General features: G+C 35.6%; 1 protein-coding gene across 4 annotated transcripts in view; it reads left to right on the top strand.

Annotated features, from left to right (window-relative positions):
- MAP2 (microtubule associated protein 2) overlaps nucleotides 1-19,867 on the top strand; it is a 281,261-nt gene that overhangs the window by 53,560 nt on the left and 207,834 nt on the right. For all 4 annotated transcript variants that reach the window (XM_019446158.2, XM_019446150.2, XM_019446161.2 and 1 more), the window contains exon 2: nucleotides 15,620-15,669. The gene's annotated coding sequence lies outside the window, so the exon portion shown is untranslated. The remainder of the gene's footprint in view (nucleotides 1-15,619; nucleotides 15,670-19,867) is intronic.

The following is a 19,867-nucleotide window of genomic DNA, read 5'->3' as shown; positions in this document are numbered from 1 at the left end:
ACAAAACTCTTAACCAGAAATTATGTGAAATAGTGAAGTACAACTTAAGGGTCAAATCACTATTGCCATGTTCTAATGGAAGCGACCATCCTTCTGGTTTTATATGTATTCATAAAACAACAATGCCATTTTGAAGTATAGTTCTTAGCGTCTATTTATATATCAATTCTAAATAAGTATCAGCCTTTGTATGTATGCATTCTCCTCTCTTCTAATACATTTTTTACTTTAATGCTATGTATTATCTCAACTTCTGTGGAACATACATTCTAAGTACCTAAGTACAAGAAATATGAATAGGGTGGGTCACAATGTAGTACTATTCTAGAGCCTTCTATGAACATTGTCTAGGAAAATTGTTAAAGAATTAATGTGATGTCAGGCGGTAAATGTTGGATTTTTATTAGACAAAACTTTCCCTCCTTCAAGATAGACAACTTTTTCAATGTTAAAATGATTTTATCCTTTCAGATTGAATGTATTTTATTCTAGTGAGAACTTCTCATCTCAAAAAGTAAGTTTCTTACCTTCCAAGACAGAGGAAAAAGCCTCCAGAAGAAACAAACATTTAGAAAATACTTTACAAACTGGTACAAATTTTAAGCTGAGGCCTTCTCTAAGAACATAATGATAGCTCTTAATTTTGGAAATAAGAGTCCTGTCCACCTAAAAGTGGTAACAGTCAGTTAGGAATAAGATCCATTGACCTCTGACTTAGGATTGTCTCTCTTACTTTGGAATTAAGCATCTCAGTAAACGGATGCTGAAGAAAGAGTCTCATTTACAGAGGAAAGTAAAATAGTCAAACTGCTATCCTCCCACGATGTTTTTTTTCTTTTTTTTTAATTCTCTTATAATTCTGGCCATAATTTTGGAAATATATTGCTGTATTTCCACGAGCTATCTTGAAAGTGAAACATACTATCCTGGTCAGAGCCCCGTTTCCCTGTTTCCCTAACGGTGATTAAAACTGGGCTGAGGGCCCAAAGTAATAAAAACAGTCTCAGAGATTTTTCACTAACCTTAGTCTGGGAAAAGCAACATTGGAGGTTTCATTTCTTGAAAAATACACAATGTCCATATGATTAAATGCTCTTCAGTTTCTTTTCAACCACAGACTGCACATTCAGGCCTTAATTGTACCAGCTGTTCCCTTAACCTGTCCCCTAAATATTGCTCTTGAACGTAATCTGTCATGATGCAAAGTCTTTTAAGTTTTCTTTATTACAATTCATCTTTTTTATACTAAACGAGATGTCCTTTCTCATTTGAGAAGAGTGAGCTCTCTAGAGGAAAAAAATAAAAACAAAGATTTTTTATTCTGCATGTATTAGGGCAAATCCTTTTTCCCGTCTTAATTGAATTCAGTTAAGTGTTCAAAAACTTTGCCACAAAGATCGGCTGAGCTATTTTTCTTTTTAAATGAGGCCAAGTCTTGTTGGCACCCATGACGAAGACCATACTGTGCAAGGGCAGTTTGCCAGTAGGTTTAACATTCGAGGCCAGGGTTTCACTATGTCTGCTCAAAGCTTCTTCAAGAGTCCTGCAGTGAAGCCACCTTGCAGGCCAGTGGTGTGCTTTCTGCACAAGTATTATTTTCCCTCTTTCAGATGGTAGATTTGGAAGTAAAGCAGTCCATTTGCTTTCCCTCATACAAAAAGAAAAACAAAAAAAAATGAAGGCTGGAATTGGGGGAAGCCAGGTGAAAGGCACACAATAATCTGAGCCTCTTCTACAACTTCTGGTGAGGCATAAGTTATTTAAAAATAAAAAGTTATATTGTAAAAGGGACAACCAGAGCAACTAAATATGAAAGAACCGAACTGTAATGTATAAGGATGGCTTTATCTTCAAAAAATTTAGTTAAAATAAATATGGAATACAAAGTTAAACACAGGTTTTTTTTTTTCTTTCTATTGTTTAGGCACATGCATGTTAGGCACATGCATGTGCCTAAAACCCTTTACTATTGCAGGTAGTGGAGGAGGAGGTGGAAGAGTGTTAGATTATTCTGTAACCAGAGCACAGTGGGTTTAAATGGATATTTAAATCTGTCTCTGTCTCTTTGTATGTTTCCTTCACTTCCTCTGGCCTCTCTTTCCTCCTGGCCCCCTCCCTCTATGCTGACGGTTCTGACATTAAAAGGCGTGCTGGATTCGTCTAGTTCTATTGCATTAGAGAAGTACCAAGTCAGGCTAAAGTTTTATAGAGCCTGGTTTGGATCAGTTAGGTGTGGGGAGATGAAAATGAAAAAAAAAAATCATAGCAAACATGTTCTCATTGCTACAATTACCTGTGAAGGGAAGGATGTCAGTTATAGTTAGGTTAGGAACCTGGTTTCCGAAATCAAGCAGCACAGAGTCAAACCCAGATCGTGCTCCTTACCTGTGACCCTTAGTGCCTAATATCCTTATCTCTAGAAGGGGGTGGCCATCATATTATCTGCCTTTTAAGCTTATTAAGAAGACCATGTGAGTTAATATGTATACGTATATGTATGTGTGTCTGTTTAATATAAAATATCAGTGAGTATTAGCTTATTTATCTAACTACTAGTACTGCCAAGACTTCAAAATGTTTCTGGGTATTTGAAGTACAATTTGCAACACCTCATTTGAGAAGAATATGAAATATGAACAGTTAGAAACTCTTGTGAACAGTTAGCACATCACTTCTACTTAGACTCTTTTCCCGAATAGTCTACTTTCCAAATGTATGTTGGGCAGACTCATGTAAATAATTTAGTTTTTGCTGGTGTTCATCCTGCATTATTTGAACACCAACTTGTAGGGGCTGCTGTCTTCCATTCACTATAAAGTTCTGCCTATTTACTTTGTTCACTTGTTTCCCATTTCTTTTCCAGATTTAATATGCAAATGTAAATTTTTGAAATTGACATCATGGGTTATGTATTAAATTTGAAGGAGCTGCTCATATTTCAATTGGACGCCCTCACTGTAACTACATGGGGTGAAATTCAATAGGCTGTGTGGACTATGCCAGGGTTTGAGATAACTTTGTAAAGAAGCGTGTAGCATTTACCCGGTCACACAGTTTTATCGACTTGTTTTCACTTTAAGCAGTTTTATTTGAGAAGCAATTAATAAAGCATTCTGTAATAATGAATAAAATTAATATTAATATTTAATATCCTAGCATTTGGTGATTAATTTTCAAGTTATGAAATTAAGTGGTTCCTTGAAATAATTTAGGGAATTTGCCAGAGAGTGGGGAACCTCTCAACCAGTTAAGGTGTCCAGGAAGAAGAGTCCATAAATTGAGCTATAGTGTCCTATGACAGAGGCTGGGGTGGGTTTGGTTTCTGTGTCAGCCCCATCTAAAGTGTATAAAATCGGTTCTTCCCCAGAAAGGTGAATTCAGCTCCAGAAGAAGAGATACATATATGTATACATGAAAATATACATACATATACTGTACATGAAACATATGTATACATGAAAATTCCTCACATAGATCCCTTAACTATGAAGCCAGGTCATCTTAAATTTTGAAAAATGAAGGAAAGTATATGGTGGATATTTATTCAGAACATAGAATCTGGATATGTTTTTGTTCTAAACCTATCCTCTGTTATTAAGTATTTACTAGCTCACAGTATAATATAAATTAAGGGACAGCTAGTTTGCATGAATTTCTTATTCATGTGGAGTTTATGGTATTGTAGATTTTTTCTGGATTAAAGTATACATGAATCTCATTCATTTTTTTTCAAAATAGTATGTTCTTATGCATCTGAATAAACTCATTTAACTATTTAAATGAAGTGTCTTAGGAAGAAACACATAGGAAAAGCTGGGGCTGAATGATTTGTCTCAAAGACAACAGTGGAATCAGTCTTGACACCTTGTCTGTTCATACTTAAAAACTAATATCTGTAGTTCCATCATAAGGATGGGTCATGTGTCTTAGCTCTATTATTAAATTGTAACTCTCTGAAAATGGAGTATAGGTATGCTTGCCTTGTGTTGCTTAGATCACATAGCACCCAACCCTGCATAGTGTAGACAACATAAAAATATTTGTGTAAGTGAATGTGTCAGTAATAATCATGGGTAGTTAAGGCTTGTATTAAGTAAAATAATATCACCATCAGAAATTCAATGTCGGCTTCAGTCACTTCAGTGTCAGTGTCCAGTAGCCTATCAGAGTTTGCCTCATTAAAAACTAGGTGAACCCTTTCCTATTTGGCACATGTGGTAATATGTGTACAGATTAATATATTATTGGCAAGATAGACATCAGTCTTAAAACGTAAGCAGATTTGCACACGCATGTTATAGAGTGAAAAAACTCACTATATGCCAAATTTTGTGATATACTCTGAATACGTAATATCTTATGTAATCCTCAAAGAAATCTGGGAAATAGGTATTCTTATCTCCATTCCAAAGATGAGAAAACTGAGGCTCATACATATATTTAAACACTAATTGGTTAAAAAAAAAATGGCAGGATGCAAGGACACTTCATTCAACACTTAGATTCAACTAGGGACATCTAAATTCTTTATTACACACTAATGACTGCAAACATGACCTGAAATTTTGTTTTCAGAATGTTTTTCTTAAAGTAGAAATTTTGTACTGTGACCACAGAAAAAATATTTTCTAAAAATTATTTTTTCTTCTATTTTTTTATTACTGGATATAATGCATATTCAGTAAAGAAAACTTAATACAAAAAAATGAGATAAATATAAAAGAAGAGAAAAATAACAGCATTGAAATGGGTTCCTTGTTTTAGTGTTGATTTCATTACTAGTACTTGTACCAAAATTCAGTGGCACATTTACCCTTTGTTGAAAAAAAGTTGTTCTTGAAATTACTTATTTTACTTTGGTGATCCAGTCTATTTATTATGGTTCTTGTTTATATACAAGAAGAAAATGCATTTTGAAATTTGAGGCCAAAATGTCATAATTCATTGTTCAATTTGCCTTTTGGGCAATGCCAGAGTTTGTAGTAATCTTTTGAAAAATTTCCAAGTCACATCAGCATGTTTTGCTGTAAGAGAGCACACACCATTTACTTCTATCCGTCCTTTCATCCTGGGAGGGATTACATAGAATGCGTGGAGTCTGGAAAGGTGGTTGACAGCTGGGAGAGATTTTTGTAGGGGCCTCAGAGTCTTCCAGAAGATTGATTATGCAGCATTTTCTGCCAGTTCCCTTATAGCTTCACCCAGGTTATCATCCCACCAGGAAATTTGGCTCTGGACCTCATTGTGTTTCTGATAATTTAGATGACTTTAGGACATCCCCTTAATCTTTTGAAGCTTGATTCTATTTTTCAAATATATGGGTAAGGTCCCATACCCTCTAATCTTCCTAAGGATGATATAAAGAAAAAATCATTTGCACTTGAAAAAAAAATTTTAACTCTTGTGGGAGCCATTCGAGTTGACTGTTAGAACAGTAAAATGACTTCCCCTGAGTTCAGTTGGAAACTCAGTTTGCCTTCTTACAGCGGTGAACATTTACTGACGTGTTGTCAGTAGTTTATTGCATACCACCAGGAAGTCAAGGGGGTTTCTTTAATGCATCCTTATACCGAATCTTACCTTTCTCAACAAGTTTGCATGGGAATGAGTTATTCCAAGTCAGGAAATACTCATTTTGTTTTTACTCTGCCTTTTTAGCACCTTGGTCTTCTTGATTTGGGATTGGCTAGAAAATAATGCCTCTTCGATTATTTAAATATCCCTTGTCAGCTGTAAACTCTAGTTTAAAAAAAAAAAATTTCTGTGAAAGAACTTAAATCTTCTAGCTCGGTTCCCAGAAGCACACTGAAACTGGCAGATGGAAACACAATAGCAATTTTGCAGTACGACTGCAGCCGTGACATACACACAACAGAAGTTGGTAATTGGGTTCCTTATTACCAGCAGGGAGAGGCCTGTTGACTTTCTCTACTGCTAAAGAGTATATTCAGTTACAGTGCTGTGGCACTAGGTCCATCAAATACTGAGTGCTCCAGGAAGTGACAAGGGGACCGGCTGTACAGGCTACTGCTGGCTGTCTTCATATGAGTCACATGGGGCAGCATGTTAGTGTTGCCTGACTGCTGTCAAAGTTTATTTCCCTCTCTGCTAACTGGTTGAAAATGTCTGTACCAAGGGGAACTTTTACTAGTGTATTGTAAGTAATTTTGTGCCCGGCCCAAGCAAGAAGAGTTAATTCATTATGGATGGATTATAGAAACTACCTTCTCCAACATTTTTTTTTTTTTTTATGTTAAAAGTTTGGAAACATGAAACACATGTTATTATTTGGAAATACTTCAGCACATGAGTGTATCAAAACCTAGGTCATTTGTTTTCCTCGGTCTCTGGATTATTTTCTTTCTCGCTTGACATTTGACACTTTGGTAAGCTAACAGTTGTGTATAGCCGGTTACTAGAGATTGCCTTTCATTGGGAAGCAGGTATAATGAGCCAGGACCAACTAAATCTAGGTCAACAGAGGTATCTTAGTTTACAGAATTAAGCAACACTGTATATGTGGAAGAACTTAAAGTCTCTAGATGTAAAGTGATAGTTTTTAGTGTTCGCACCAATACGACTACTAAAACCCCACGCTAGTTCACAAACTGCATCTTGGTGCATTTTGACAATGCACATGAACGTGTTACATTTGCACTTTCAAACTTGGGGACAGTTGTAAGCCAGGGATCTATCTGCTGGTTGAAATATTCCCCTCTGAAAAGGCAGCGGGTGAGGGTCTAGCTTTCTGGCCGTGATCGTGCCATTTCAGCTTGTATCTATCAGCTGCTGAAATTGGGCAGTAGAGAAGGCTCCCAACTACCATTGCTTACCCTGCTTTGTTTTCTTTATAGAAATGACCACAATCTTATGTATTTGTGTTCTGTTAGAGGAAAGGAAGCTCCAAAGGGGCAGCAATCTTGTTGATAACTTATTGGCCACCAACATATACCAGTCCCAAGAAATGACTGCCATGAAGCAGTATTCAAAAATTATTAGTTAAAAGAGTGAATAACTAACTCCCAAGTGTATTCCACTTGCTTGGGAAAATATCCTTACAGAAAATAATGACGAAGTTGTATCTTGGAACACTGTCAGGCTATAAACATTCTATTTAGCGAGGCAGCACTATTTGGTTTTACTAAGAATTAAACAGGCCAGGTTAGGAATTTAACCACCATTTGTAATAGTTTCTTTATAGTTTTCAATAAATGGTTTGGGAAATTATTAGTATAGGAGTGCCTGCATATGAAATACAGGGAAAATATGTATTGCTAATTTACTTTCGTTCCACTATAATGCTTTTTGCTTCAGTGCTACTTTGCGGGAAATTAAAGCTTTAGCCCCTGATTTGTTCGGTTGAGGGATGGCAAGAGTCTGAGAAAATACTTAATATTTAACATTGGTAACAGCAGATCTGTTTCCAACATTAATGCTTTTAGACTTATAGGAAACCCTAACTTTTTGCTGCTGTTACATTTCTTCCAGATATAGGATTTTCCATTATTATGTATAAATTCTAGACTTTTTTCTAGAAAAAAAGTATAAATTTATGTATAAATTCTAGACTTTTTTCTAGTCCTTTGTATGTAATATGAAATGGAATAAGAATATTCAAATGGATGAAAATGTTCTTTATAATAATAGTTCTGAAGTCAATCCTTTTATACCTCGTTTGGGTATTTGCAATTCTTTATTAAATTAATTAAATTATGTTGGAAATGAGTTATAATAACAACATATGTAGGAGTTAAGTATACCTGGATTCACCCAGGAGAAAGCCTGTGACTCAGAGAAGTAGGTTCAGAAATGTGTGGAATGCTCCAATTTGGCTTGTTAGTGCCGTACTAGAGTTTTCAGGAAATGAGAGCTTTGGGCAACAGATTTACTTTATTGTTTAAGGATTGCCTATAGCTGCACATTCCTTTGAAATCCAAGTTTCACTGAGATGACAAAATGACCTGTTGGTAGGCCTAGGAGAATGTGTGCTTTCTGAATTAGAGAAAATCAGGGTTGTGACAATCTTAAAAAATATCGTGATGTTAGACACAAGCAACATTTCTCCTTCTTGATGAGTGTCTCGTATGTTTCCCACATCTTTCCAAATCTCCGCTGTAAATCCAAGTATTAGAGTCAAGATTCTTCACTATAGATTTTGAACAAATAACTAATAATGCATTCATTTTACTATAAAACCATTTCAAAGGAGACCTTGGATTTTAACGACTAATGGTTTGAGTGAACCGATAAGTTTTTCATACTGAAAAAAAGTGAGCTTATTGGCTTTTGCAGATTCTATCCTCGTTCCAGTCAGTGTACCACCTTACTACCTAAATAAATACAGCATCATTCAGATGCCTTCCAACTCTCAAATAACTCATGTTCCTTACTGCTGTGTTTCATCATAAGCCTTAAATATAACAGTTAACTTCTTAAACTATTTATATGCCTAACATTAATAAAAGAAAAATTATAAAGAAGAAAAAAAATGAAAAGCTCTTGGATGAAAATATGTTAGATCTTTTTCCTATAGACCTATAAGGTAAGGTCAGCAAAATATTTCTTAAAAAATAAATACTGCCATCTTCCAAATATTTGTCCCACTGAAAATACTTGGAGAGAGAACTACAGGAGACCAGGCTCTATTTCCAAAATTTGTCTTTTTTTTTTTTTTTTTAGAGCATGCTTACAGTCACTGTTTCTGCCTGAATTTGAATATGCCAGAATTCCTTAAGGAATCACGCAGTTGTAAAGAACCATCAGAATTCTAACTTAAGGGGCGCCTGGGTGGCTTGGTCGGTTAAGTGTCCGACTTCAGCTCAGGTCATGATTTCACGGCCATGAGTTCGAGCCCCGTGTCAGGCTCTGTGCTGACCGCTCAGAGCCTGCAGCCTGTTTCAGATTCTGTGTCTCCCTCTCTCTCTGCCCCTCCCCTGTTCATGCTCTGTCTCTCTCTGTCTCAAAAATAAATAAACGTTAAAAAAAAATTAAAAAAAAAAGAATTCTAACTTAAAATAAGAGATTAAAGAATATATGTATATATAAATATACACAGGCCATACACCCAAATGTATGTATGTATTTCACCTTGTCTCTGACTTTTTTTTTTTAATGTTTTTATTTATTTTTGTGAGACAGAGCAAGTGGGAGAGGGGTAGAGAGAGAGAGAGAGAGAGACACACACACAGAATCTGAATCAAGCTCCAGGCTATGAGCTGTCAGCACAGAGCCTGACGTGGGGCTCGAACTCACCACTGTGAGATCATGACCTGAGCCGAGGTCAGATACTCAACCAACTGAGCCACCCAGGTGCCCCATCTTGTCTCTGACTTCTATTGTTATTTCTTTGCCTTAATAAATGATGTTTGTGTAGTGTCAATTACTTAGGGATCTTTATCTATAGGTACTGGATATTTAAGCTTTATGAGCTTAGTTTTCTCCTGGGAAACTAATATATAATAACAGTATCTGCTGTATTTGGTCTTGTAAGGGTGAAGTGAATAATGCGTGTGACATATTTTTGTACAATGTCTGAGTTATGTAGACACTTAATGATCATTTCTTACTATTGCTGTTGTTTTGTATTAGAAACAGTACAATAGTTTTGGAAAACAAATTCCATGGCTGAGGTGTTTGAAAGTGCTTCACTTTAAGTGAGCTCTTATTATCCAGTTTCCCTAACACCCAGTCATTCTTTTTTCTGTGTTGTGACAGTAGATGAGTGACTTAGACACATGTAGCTGGCCCTCTGTGGTCTTAACCTGTATTTGGCATCATTATTATAGTAGCTACAGCAAACATGTCAGAGTACAGAACATTCCATTAAGAGCCATACCTAGTGCCTGGCTTCCTACAGTGTTATTTTATATGAATAATATAAAGTCTAGAGGTGAAATTAGTTGGAGTGTCCATGACTCAGCCTGTTTTTCCGGGGAGTGACTCATTCCACATTTATAGATAGATCCCTGACTTTATGCCATACACCACATTAAGTGCTTGAGATACAAACATGGATTTGCTGGGTCACTGACCCAGAGCAGCCCACAGTCTGGGTAGGCAGGCTACAGCATCATTCATTAAGAACAATATGGGTATGCATGTGGCCAGTACTTTATTAATGTTATATCTACCTATCAAGATGGTGACTAAATATACAATAATGTGGGCTGGCTAGATTACCTAACTCTATGGTTTGGATCATACACATATACTTCTGATTTTATATTGATATGTTTTAGCCTAATTATATCACCATAGTTTTCATTCCTTTTTGTTCTGTTTTTAGTGTTAAGTAAGACTTCATTCTTTTTGCATATCACATGAATCATACTCTCCACGAATAGGTCAGTTGTCTGATAAATACCTTCCCTTGATTATCCTGCCAGAAACTCAAACTTAATGTGTCTACAAAAGCCCCTCGCCCTCTACTCTTGCTCAGTGCCTTGATCTTCTTTCAGCCTTACCCGTTTCTAAGAATGGCACCATCTTTCTGGGAGTCTGTCTCAAACCCTCAGAATTCTTTCGGCACCTTTTCTCTGTCCTGCGCCTTTCATATCCAACCGATTCCTAAGTCCCGTGACTTACACACAGCACTATGGACTGAATTGCATCCCTTCAAAACTCCTACATTGAAGCCCTAACCCCCAAAGTGACTGTATTTAGAGACAGGACTTTGGGGAGGTAGCTAGTATTAAAGAAGGTCGATAAAAAGAGGCCCAAACTTGACAGTGGCTATGTAAGGGCACAGTGAGAAGGTGGCTGTATACAAGCCAGGATATGGGCTTTTACCAGAAACTGATCAAGCTGGTACCCTGATGTCAGACTTCCAGGCTCCAGAACTGTGAGGAAATGCATTTCTGTTGTTTAAGTCTCCTCATCTATGGCATTTTGTTCTGGCAGCCTGAGCTAAGATACTTGCTATGCAGTAGTTAGGGTATTCTTCCTACTTTGCACTGACACTATCTCTACCTGAGTTGACTCTTCCTTATCATTCACTTGGACTTTGGAAGGAGTCATCTAAGTGGTTGACTCTTTCATCTCATCTCATCTCTGATCCAATCTATACAGTGTTGCCAGATTCAGTTACCTAATTATGCCATTCTTGAATTTAAAACCTTCAGTGGTTCACTTTAGCATACAAAATTAAATATATTTAATTATGTAGCCTCGTCAGCTTGTCATTCAAGGTTATTACCCTATACAGACCCAACCTAGCCTTTCACCCAATTAGTGTTTTTCTTATGTGTTATATTCCAGTCAGGTAGGCCTGCAGGTGTTTGTACAGACAGCCCCTGGGGTTAGCTTCTTTCATTACTTTGTTTCTGCTGAGTCCATTAATCTGAGTGGGTCTCCTTCCCATTCCATCTCTGCTTATCAAAATCCTTTACCTCCTTCAAGGCCCAACTCAAATGCCTGTCCTCTGCGAATCCTTATCTATATAATAGGATTTTGTTGTGTTTTTTATTTCCTCTTCTTTGATCTCCTGTAGCTCTTTGCTGGTATTTCTTTGTGACAGCAGGCATATTCTGTTTAGTATCATAGCTTTTGTCTTTTGGCTTTTCATAACCACCCCCATCCCACCGCATTCTCACTAAGCTCTTTGATGGTAAAGAACTTTAGATCTCTAAAATATGAAACAAGGCTATTAAAAAAATACCCCACAGAACTGTTCTATATTTTAAGAACTAAAGATTATAAACAATTAAAAAGCACTTCAATTAATTTTTTTTAACAGAATTGATTTTTAATTTGTCTTGCAACTGCAGTCTTTCCTACGTTTGTATCTGTAAATTGATGCTCAAGCAGTAACTTTTCTATTAATCAACAACAGTTTCTGTAAACTGAGATTCACGTGTAACTCTAAGGGAAAAGCACAGCAAGTGTGAAAGGTGGGTTTTCAATTCACAATGGACCTGGGTAATCTAATAGTTAAAATATGTCTGCTATTTTCCATTTTTATTTCTTGTGAGGTATAAACAAGCAAACTTAAGCTTGATACAGAGTTTATAATCTGATTTCATCATTACAATATGATTTATAAAATGTAGGCATGAGATCATTTCTTACTGGAAAAGAGAGGGGGGAAACAAACTGTAGCAGTTAACTCTCAAGATTATTTTCTGACATTTCCCCTACCTTTTTGTTGTGGAGCAAGAAGATGGAGAAGTGGTGCTTTTATATGCTGATAAGTTAAGCTGCCTGGAAGCAGATGCAGAATCCTATTGAAAAGAATTTCATTTGAGTTCTGCTTAGGGCATTGTTTAGTGCAATACTACACTGAGTCTTGACCTGTGTGTTTGAAATGGCAGATGTTCACAGTGAAGGCTGAGCCTTAGGGCAACATAAATCTTCACTATTCTGTGCCTATTTGCTCAATAACTGGGTTGAATGAAAGGAAAAAAAAAACGGTCTAGAGACTTGTTATTTAGAAAGCAGCTGCTCTTGCTTGACACTGCAAATGGAAGAGCCCCCTTAAGATAAGAAAAGCAAGCAAACAAACAAAAATCCTAAGAGCCCAAGTGAACATAAGTCCACCAGGTCAAGACTGTCCACCTCTTCTTCCTCAGAACTTTGTCTCCATTAAATATTTTTGATGCAAGTCAGGTGGGACAGGATGAAATTTTTTTCCTTATTTCTGCCCAAAGGGGAATTTTCAACTATTGAAATTTGGCAAAGCATCAGAAAAGCACAACAGCAAGCACCCTCATTCATTTGACAAATATTTATTTACATTCTCCTGGGTGCTAAACACTGTGCTAAGCCAAAGGGTTCAAATATAAGATTTGCATAGCTAAAACAGCATTATTATTATTATTATTATTATTATTGTTATTATTATTATTTTATTTATTTTTTTTTTGAGAGAGAGCATGAGAGCATGAGTGGGGGAGGACACAGGGAGCAAGAGAGAGAAAATTAAGCGGACTCCACGCTCAGCATGGAGCCTGACATGGGGCTTGATCCAATGACTTTGGGACCTGAGCCGAAATCAAGAGCCACCCAGGCACCCCAGAATTAATATTTTAAATAAAGTTTGTATTTGACTCATGCTATATTGAAAAGAAAATAAACTAGAATTTTTTGGAGGCAGGGCTGGGTTGGGGTGGGGAGGTAGTGGCCGTGGCAAGTTAGAATTTCTCCCCAAGTATGGAATACATAAATAGCCAGGTTCATATTCCATAAAGCCTGACTTCTGAAAAGCTCTATAAATATCATTCTGTTTTTACTATGAAAACATATATGTAGAAAGGATAAAATCCAACTTACTTAAGAGAATATTAAAGATATCAGGATCTTGATCTAGTATGTTAAAGAAGTCTTAGCAAGCAGTAGCTATGGACAAATCGTACATTGAGGCTTAGGACAGCACACAAATGAATGTGCAGATCTATGTAGTCTCTCTTGGCTCCAGACAACGAGGGAGCCACATTTTCTTAGGGAATGACGGCTGGTAATCAACATGGTGAGAATGTACATATATGCAGTGTGCCCACTGCTTGTTCTTTGTCGTTCATTTCTGGTATTCATGTGTACTATTTTAGCCTCCTCTTTCACACACAGTAGGACACTCACACATGCACGTGTACATATATAGCACACACAGCCACACATACAAAGTCGTCGGTGTGTTGAACCACTGACCTTCCTGCTCTCCCAGTATTTTTCTTCTTATTTTAGGAAAATTTTCCTTCCTTTTTCCTTTTCTCTCCTTCACTAGTCTTTTTTTCTTGGTTTAATCCCTCCCACTTTCTTTTTTATTTAAATTTGTGGGACAAAAAAGAAACAAAACAAAACAAAACTAGGCTTAATGGAGAGCGTCCCAGGCTTTCTCTGTGACATTCTGGGTATCTCAGTAATTTTTTTCATGGCACCCCATAGGCCAAAAGAAATGCTTCACAGTTCTGTTTCATTAGCATAAGTATGTATGTCCTAACAACTGAATGGCTTTTTGGAAAAAAAAATACACAAACATTGAAAGAAAAGTCTTTTTACTTCATACTTAGAAACCCACAGTTACTTACCAATGGTATGTGTGTGTGTGCCTGCTGGGTACAGCCCAGCCCTCAAAGCTGGGAGTCTGATTGGATGTTGTCATCCTCATTTCTTATCCCACATTGGTTTTCATGCCGTATTTGCTTTTATGTTACAAACGTTATCAAAATTCAACTTTGCAAAGTTATCGTATCATTGAAACACACATAGCAAAATCTAAAATCGAAACTGTGGCTTACTTCAAGTTAGTAGTTTGTGTTGTGCCTGATGGATGTTGCTGTGTTTTTCATTTATTGAATGTATTTATCAGTCTCTGAATTTACACTGGTGCCCTGGGGTACTGTGACACACAGCCTGGGAATTGGTGGCTTTATAGAAAAATAATAATATTGGTATCAAAGTAAGATAAAGGCAGGTGTTTGAAATGGGAGTAGACATATTAAAGGCATTAATCTTGAAAGTCCCTCAAAATGCCCCCAAATCCTATCGTTTAATCTTCACAAATTTATCCACCTGTTAATTCATTCTTGCAAAATAAAGTTCACTTTTTTTTAAGCACCTACCCTTGAGATTAAAAATCAGGAATTTCATGTCCAATCATACTTTTTTGGTTTATTAGTATTTCTTCTATATTATCTTTTAATAAAAACTATATACTTAAGGTGGATAACGTGATGCTTGGATATACATAGTGAAATGATTACTGTAGGCAAGCTAATTAACGGAACTCCCTAGAGTATATGAATATTACTTTAGACGATCTTTTCATTAAATAATTACCATTTAAGGTTAATTTTACTTTTGGATTTAACCTAGGAGTCTAATAATGACCATTTGTAACAATATCTTGGGGAACAAATTCTAACTTCTAACCAGTTAACTCACAAATATACTTCTCACTTGTTTTTTGTTTTTAATTGGAGATTTAGCAGTAGACACTCCCTGCAGCAAGTCAACAATTATGCTCTATGTCATTTTAGTTATTACCTTTACTAACTTTCCAAAAGATAGGCTGACTTTTGGCACGGAAGTTTTGGGTTTGCTTTTGTCCTTGGTGTATCTTCTTTGGTGCTTCCATCTGATAGTGTGCTTCTCAGCATAATTCAGTGGCAGGACTAAAGTGTAAGACTGGAGTGGGAAGATGGATATTTTGCCCCTGGAATTGCCTTATTTGGCTTCTGTTGCTTTTTAACAGATTGTTGATACTGGACTAAAAATCTGCAGACTGTTAAACCAGATTAAGGATCCAAATGCAGTCGTTTTATTATTTTCAATTAAACATCTTTCATGAGAAATGGTAGTCTATGAGTACAGCATTGGCTAAAAAATTGAGGGGAGGTTGATGTTTTAGAACATAAGCACAAGCATTGTTCTGCTTTACGTAAAAACTGCTGAACATAAAAATAGGGCCTAATTTGGGCATATAATACATCTTGTTAAACAAGATCCAGAAAATAAAGTTTTATAACTACATAACCCTCCTTATTATAAACGTATGTGTTGTCAGCCAGTACATTTTATGGTCAAGGAACCAAATAACTTGACTTCATCTTCTTTCTTAGTAAAATAAAAGATTGAATCATTCAGTTGATTTAATTTACAGGATGTTTTTCTGTTTATCTTTCAGATTTTATTGATCTGATCCAAGGTATCTTGTGACTGCTGGCTGGAATTAAGGTTGGTGATATGTTTATATCGATTATGAATAAGCTGTGAAATAAAATAGAGGCATCTTGGGCCTTTGGACAGCTGGGTCAAACAACTCTTGCAGAGCGTGGTGTTGAAAGCCGAAACTTAGTGAGAAATGGATGATTTCAGACTTGGGGCACTTAACACACGTTTTCCTCAGCAGCATTTGTTTTCATAGTTAGTATAATTTATTTCATTATCAAGTGTTGTTTCATTTATTTTACCTGTCTTACTAGCTGAATTTTGATCAAATAAATAAGATCCAATTCTAATTTATTCATTTAATAAATACATATGTCAGAAGAATGACTTCTTTGTAAGGCTGGCTAACATTTTAAAGAATGGTCAGCTTCCTGAATTTGCAGGGAAACACTTGAGACCCACAGTTTGGTGTCCACACTTCCTGAGATGGGTGGAGTTGAGACATTGCTTATCAGCTGCAAATTTCGATTAATTGGCAAAAATGTTAAGATGCCATTCCTTTTGTTCTATTTTCTTGTTAATTGGTTTTATGGGAGACTCAAAACTAGCTTAACTGGGTTTAGAGTAGTAACAGAGTCTTGAAGTTTGCTCACATCAGTAAGCTTGGAATTTTACTTATCTTTTCTATTTTCTTCTCTAGAATATGTATTCAGATTTTAAAACAAAGGAAAAAACCAGTCACTGTATGAAACGAGGGCTTTTGTTGCTCATATAACAGCAAAATGCCAGGTGTTGATAAATTTTTTGTGTAGGGCTTTGATTAATAATTAACAAAGAAAAACATTGGCTTTTCATTTATGCTTACATTAATCACGAATTTAGCCTTCAAAGCCCACATTTACCCTTCAAATTGCCGTGTCTAGCACATGGCAGGCACACAGTAAATATGTACCTTTTCTGCCTTCAATTCTGACCTCACTCTTCTACCCCCTACACACACACACACACACACACACACACACACACACACACACACACACACCACTGACTGTTGTTTCTCTTTTTCATATACAAACTATGCTTTCCTATCTTTGAAATATGTATGGATTATAGTAAACAGACTATGTTGGAATCATGCCTACTGATAATTAGAAACAATAAGAAAAAAAGTAAAATGTTTACACAAGGATAGTTGAAAATCTTTATTTGTATCCTGTATTATTTTATCATGTGTATTCATATAGTTTGGAGTTGAGTTTATTGAAGATACTTAGCTTGGCTTCCTTTCACGTCTGCTCTGAGTACATTCTATGTAAACTTGCACACATTTAAACATGAAATTTCTTGTAAGACTTTTTGAACTTGTGGCTACTCCTCTTTTTCCTGCCAGTCCGTATCCATCTGCCAAGCAGAAATTACAAGTAGATGAGATTTTTGGCAAAGTATAAACCTTTGAATTAGGAATATTTTTATATATAGGGTTAACTTTGAACTGTTACTTTTTCATTTTAATTAAAAGTAAATCATACTTTGCCCGTCTTCCTTCTTGAGTTGTGTTTTATGGTTGGTATGATTGACATGGCAACTTGAAATCTTATCTCCTTTTGGCCACTTTTCAGAAAGAAGAAAAAAAATAAAAAGAAACATGTAAAAGAAAAGAAGTAAAAAATTTTGTTAAAAAAAAAAAAAACGTTAAGAGTAATACACAGAAACTTTTCTTGATCTGAGCCACTACCCATCTTCCATATGGAGAGTTGCTTTTGTGGAAGGGTGAACATAATTTAAGTGTGTTCAGTCTAATTGAGATAAGTCAGGGTGACTTACATATTCCAAAATAAATATATCAATTAAAATATATAAAATGTATGTAGAAATGGAAACGTGTTTAATCCTCTCATTGCTAGGTGTCTTCCCACATGTATATGTGTGGTTTAGCATAATTGGTATTGTTTTTCTTTTCAGCTGAGAACGAAAAGAGTTAAATTTGTTAGTTATCTAAATCATACTTTGGAAACGTAGCTAGATATAGCAGGGCTTTTCAAAAATGTATTAATTCATCAGAAACAGCCAGACTCTCAACATAAAATAAGATAATATAATGAAAATGACCATTCTTTTCAAAACTAGAGCTGAGTCTTTTGCTTCAGGAAAAAAGTCTTCCTCATAGAAAAGCTCCTTAATATTAGCTGAGCAAAATAACTAGTGACGCTGGATACAGATGGGGTATACAAAAGGGGGTGCCAGAAATGTTCTTGCACTTCTGCACAGCAAAGGAAACATCAACAAAATAAAAAAGCACCCTACTGAATAGTAGAAAATATTTGCAAACATCTATCTGATAAGGTATTCGCAATATATAAATAACTCATACAACTCAATAGCAAAAACACAATCTGATTAAAAAATGGATAGAGGACTAAATAAGACATTTCCCTGAAGAAGACATACCAATAGCCACTGGACACATGAAAAGATGGTCAACATTACTAATCATCAGGGAAATGCAAATCGAAACCACAATCAGATGCCACCTTACACCTGTTAGAATGGCCAGGATCAAAAGGATAAAGAATAACAGGTGTTGGCAAGGCTGTCTAGAAGAAGAAACCTTTGTGCATTGTTGGTGGGAATGTAAATGGGTACAGCTACTATGAAAATCAGTATGGAGGTTCCTCAAAAATCTAAAAATAGAACAACCACATAATCCAGCAATTTCACTTCTGAAATGGAAACACTAACTCAAAAAGATATGCACCCTCATGTTCATTGCAGCATTATTTATAATAGCCAAGGTATGAAAACAATCTGTGTCCATTGATGGATGAATAAAGAAGATGTGGTGTGTGTGTGTGCAAAATGGACTTACTTAGACATAGAAAATAATGAAATCTGCCCATTTGTGACATCATGGGTGAATCTTGAGGGCATTATGCTAAATGAAGTAAGTCAGACAAAGAAAGACAAATACTATATGATGTCACTTATATGTGAAATCTTAAAAAAAAAAAAAAAAAGTTGAAAACAACCTAAGTTCATAGATACAGAGAACAGATTGGTGGCTGCCAGAGGCAGGGGCATGGGGGGGGTGGGCAAAATGGGTGATGGGAGTCAAAAGGTACCAACTTTCTGTATTAAAATGAATAAGTCATGGGGATGTAATATATATCATGGTAACTGGAGTTAATAATTCTGTACTACCTATTTGAAAGTTGCTGAGAAAATAGATCTTAAAAGTTCTCATCAGAACAAAATACAATTTTATAACTATGTGTGGTGACAGATTTAACACAGCTTATCATGGTGATCATTTTGCAATATATACAAATATTGAATCATGTTATATACTGGAAGTAATGTAATGTTATATGTTAGTTGTACTTCAATAAAATTTTTAAAAGAGAAATGTCTTTGCAAAATTTCATCAATTCTAAGATGTCCATTTCTTTCACATAAAACTATGTAAAATTAAAGAAGAATGCCATAGTTGGCAAATATTTTTTTCTTTTATCCTAGCAAATGAAAGTATGTCTTACAATAGATTGTATCTTAGATTCTATGAAATACAGTATTACTAAATTTAGATTGGCAAAAAATTTAAATTCCCTAAAGTTATTACAAATGGGAACCAGAATGATGTCCAGAAACTAGAAAGTCAGACTTGTTACTGATTCTTAAAACATTTTGCACCACCCTTTTATCTTTAAAAGAATGTGTATAAATGTGTATCTATTTTTCCAATTCATTTTTTCTCTTCATTATTTATACTGCTACTAATATTTCGGTATATTTCCCTCCATTTTTTATCTTGCTTTGTTTTCACAAAATTGAAGTTAAACTTTGTATCCTGTAACTTCTGGTTACTTGAAAATGTGATTTTAGTGACTGTGTGGTTTTATCCTATAGATATTCTATATTTTTTTTTCACTATTTTACTTATTGTTGGACACTCAGATGATTTCTAATATCTCACCATTTCAACTTGGACGTGGTCCTTCCTCCTAATTCTAGTCTATATCTCTGCCTTGAATTCTGATGCTTTCTATTATGTTTCTATACTACTAGGCTGCTTGCCATCAAGTTCTTTGCTTTCATTATTTTGTCTCTAAAACGGGAACAAAAATAACTTATACTTCAATTAAAATATTAAATGTGGTAATGTATAATTATGAGTAAAAAAAGGGAGGGTTCCAAATCACTTTTAAAACCTCTATCAAAGGTCTTTTTTTTCCTCTAGGTTTTGCATAAGGAATACATTCTGGTGCTT

This window comes from Panthera pardus, unplaced genomic scaffold (assembly GCF_024362965.1).
Source record: "Panthera pardus isolate Hobbes unplaced genomic scaffold, ASM2436296v1 HiC_scaffold_10, whole genome shotgun sequence".
NCBI classification, from domain to species: Eukaryota; Metazoa; Chordata; class Mammalia; order Carnivora; family Felidae; genus Panthera; species Panthera pardus.
This window is presented reverse-complemented; position numbering and strand designations above follow the sequence as displayed.